This window comes from Octopus bimaculoides, chromosome 16, assembly GCF_001194135.2.
Source record: "Octopus bimaculoides isolate UCB-OBI-ISO-001 chromosome 16, ASM119413v2, whole genome shotgun sequence".
In the NCBI taxonomy this organism is placed as follows: Eukaryota; Metazoa; Mollusca; class Cephalopoda; order Octopoda; family Octopodidae; genus Octopus; species Octopus bimaculoides.
Genome location: NC_068996.1, coordinates 52,966,317 through 52,970,151, shown reverse-complemented (window position 1 = coordinate 52,970,151; position 3,835 = coordinate 52,966,317). Strand labels below are relative to the sequence as shown.

The window sequence follows — 3,835 nt, the reverse complement described above, 5'->3', positions numbered from 1 at the left end:
TCTATACCCCTTTCTTATTTTTTTCTGACCAGGCTCCCGTGGTTTTATGGGTTTTTCCACGTGTAACCTTTCCTTTTTCGAAGCGCCTCCCCCTTTGGGAGTTCTACTTATTTATTTATCTATTTATTTATTATATCTTTCTCCGTTTTCTTCCTCTGTTTAGACGAACTTTCCTACCTTTTCGGACAAAACCTTTTGTAACCTTCGTCCTGTCTTTGTACTTATATGTTTTTAATTGATATTAGCCCTTGTGGCCAATAAAACGAATTAATTATTATTATTATTATTTGTTATTTTCTCATAGATCAGCATCCTGGTTTTCAAATAGGTCTAACATGGTATGCACTGAACCTGAAAAATTGCTTGCAGACATATTGCATGTTATATAAATCAGACAAATTATTGTATGTAACAGAATAATACTATTAGTATCTCTCTTCTAAAGTATATATATTAAATGATAGATATATTCTAAAAATGATATCAGTAGATAGATTTTTTTGAATGATTTTACTAAATGTTAAATAAAATTTCTTTACTTTGCAATATAAAGTGCTTTTTTAAATACAAGTTTTATTTTCGGAACCATATATTACCAAATTAGGAATCAGAACGTTGCTGTAGTAATAAAAATAAAATACAAAAAATTTCATAACAAAGTAGTTTTTTTTTAGGTCAACCTGCCCTATATTTTAGTAAAATGAGAAATACTGATTTTAGTTTGGTCTTTCTTTTTATGCTGGATAGTAATCGATTAAATCACCGTTAATATAATACTAATGTTTATTCTGTCAACTCTGAAGAAATGAGGGTCAATGAATAATCGAATATGGTTTAAAAGTAGGGCAGAGTGATCTCGTACTATAAGATTTTCAGTGAAGTATTTTGACCTGGTATGCTTTGTTGATATTGATTCTTATGACTAGGTGCAAATGTTTTCATTCAGATTAGAAAGAATATATTGATTAAATCGATTTTAGGTTCCTATTGATACTTATTTTATGTACCTTGAAAGATAAGAATACCTTCACATGATTTGAACTCAGAAAAGTCAATAATGCAGTTTAAAATTACTGTTATACCAACTTAATCTTCTTCAAATCAATTCAAGTAAAGGAGGATAATGGGGTTTTAAAAAAAGGGGATGATCGTGGCTAGAATATTGTTGACCTTGCTTAATCTAGGGCTACTCAATAACAACTATTTAATCCTTTTTTAATTTTCATTTATATTTTTTATGTGGTACTTTATACAAACGAGAGGAGAAGATTTGTAAATGTTACATTTGAATTGCAGCAACAAATTATTTTGTGTTGCGTGTTTCTCTTAATAACTTTCACAGACAACATTGCTTCAAAATGGTTTTGAGGAAATACTATTAACAATCAAACTTTTCTACTCTAGGCACAAGGCCCGAAATTTTGGGAGTGAGAGCCAGTCGATTAGATTGACCCAGTATGCAACTGGTACTTAATTTATCGACCCCGAAAGGATGAAAGGCAAAGTCAACCTTGGCGGAATTTGAACTCAGAACGTAAAAACAATCAATTTGATCGAACAATGATCAGATCAAAGTTGTCATTTGTTCTGATCAAGAAAACTAAAATCAAAGTTGTTCCGGCCACAAATATTATGCCTTCCTTATTAACACATTGTGTGTTTAAAATTACATTACAAAATGTCTTTTCCCTTTTCTAAGAGAGCAGAAAAGAATTTTAGAGTGGTTTGACTGCTGTTTCTGGCAGGGCATATGACCATGTGGAGGTTCCTTTGTTATCTTATTGGTATTAAAGTTATAGCTACAGATATTTCTATTTAGCTACATTGATGAACTCATGAAGAGTCATGTGCTTTTCTTGAAGATTTAAATACATTGACAATGATTCATAATGAAAATATATTAGGATAAAGGATTGGCAGAATTAGTAGAACTTTGAACAAAATATCTTGTGACATGTGTTATCGTTCTTTATAAGTTCAAATCTAGCAGATTACTTTGCTCTTCCATCTTTTAGGTTTGATAAAATATAGCAATTGTCAAGTAGTAGGATCATTTTAATTGACTGCAGATCATACAATTGTTAAGTAGAGCTCAACTCTCTGCCCAATCACCGAATGCTGACAAAGGGATATGTACAATGTCAGTGCATCACTATCACTTCACCTGAATATTATAGTTTCGATATTAAGACCCTAAAATACTGCATTCACGTGTGTGAGCATGAGATCAAACACACACACTGTAATATCTAATCTGTAAAATCTGCAAATACATACACACTCTATTTGGAAGAGGAACCCCTTAAAGGTATAATGTAAAAGTGAAAAAGGAAAATAATATGAATCTATTGAGAATTGTAAGAATTGGATCTGATGAATCAGCTTTTCAAAAATATCACATTTAAGGTGAATAAGAATATAGATTTGTGACCAATAGAGGAAAAACAGACCGTATGAACAGAGCACATATACAATAGACTTTGAGAAACCTTTTGCTGAGTCAATCATCTGAAAGTAAAGACTAGGAAGCAAGGAAGTTACATTTTATAGACTTTTGAGCATAGAAGAGATTGCTTTAAGGAACTGACCACTCTGACATCCCCATAAAACAGGATCTCATTAACAATGCCATCTTTTGTTATTGTTTTCTCTTTGAAAGAAATAGCTATAAGTACCACTGTGTCTTTACCTGCTGCAAGTAGTGGCACATACTTTAAGCCAGTCAGCTGTAAGTAGTGTCCAACACCAGCCAAGACAATGTATGACAACAATTATGACATCAATGCAGCTAAATCACCTAATTGCTAAAATTACATGACGATGGATACTGTCATTTATTACTGCATCTACATCTCACACAAACTTTGAAACCATCTATCTTAGTGTATATACATTTTTGTTGTCTTTGGCAGTAACAACAATACAATTTCTTAATGATGAAAATAAATATTTTTGTATTTAAAATCCCAATGGAATTTTATTCTTTTCATTGACATCTACTGAACCAAACCATCATACTGGTAATTACCAAAAATTCAGGAATATCTTGTTAGAGACATCTTCCATTCAACATGTATCATTCCCACTGTAACCACAGATGCTGCTGGATTGATCTGGTTTCTTTTAGTCGTTGTAAACTTTCCTCTTTTGTTCTTGTCACTCTAGCTCCCTCTCTCTCTCTTTTGCTTATCTTTAGACATATTAAAATGATATTGATCAGACAGGCATGTATCCATTTATCCATGTCTTGTTATCTTTCCTTTTTTTCTCACTCCTATACGCTGTAATGATGATACAATGATGAAATGCAGCCGGTACACTTTGTGAGATGTTTGATGCTAAAAAGGAGAAAGATCATTAAGGTGAGAAATCAAACCAAAAATTAAACGAGAGTGAAATGTAGTCTCTCCAACTCATTAAGGAAACCAGCAATGGTTCCACCAAACCAAACCAAACCGTGTGTGTGTGTGTGTGTATGTGTGTGTGTATGTGTGCATATGCATGCATGCATGTGTGCATGCATGTATATGTATATGAATGAATGTATGCATGCATGTATGTATGTATGTATGTATGTATGAATGTATGTAAGTATGTATGTATGTATGTATGTATGAATGTATGTATGCGTGTGTGTATGTATGTATGTATGTATGTATGTATGTGTGTGTATGTATGAATGTATGTATGCATGTGTATATGTATGTATGTATGTATGTGTGTATGTATGTATGAATGTATGTATACATGCAAGCATGCATGTATGTCTGTCTGTCTGTATGTATGTATGTATGTATGTATGTATGCATGTATATGTGCATGTATGTATGTATAT

General features: G+C 32.2%; 2 long non-coding RNA genes across 2 annotated transcripts in view; one reads left to right on the top strand and one right to left on the bottom strand.

Annotated features, from left to right (window-relative positions):
• Window positions 1-2,999: 2,999 nt before the first annotated feature.
• The window catches only part of LOC128249634 (uncharacterized), a 5,029-nt gene continuing 4,193 nt past the window's right edge, over window positions 3,000-3,835 (top strand). The window contains exon 1 of the long non-coding RNA XR_008265754.1: window positions 3,000-3,362. This is a non-coding gene — a long non-coding RNA (uncharacterized LOC128249634). The remainder of the gene's footprint in view (window positions 3,363-3,835) is intronic.
• Window positions 3,005-3,835, bottom strand: part of LOC128249635 (uncharacterized) — a 22,440-nt gene continuing 21,609 nt past the window's right edge. The window contains exon 3 of the long non-coding RNA XR_008265755.1: window positions 3,005-3,338. This is a non-coding gene — a long non-coding RNA (uncharacterized LOC128249635). The remainder of the gene's footprint in view (window positions 3,339-3,835) is intronic.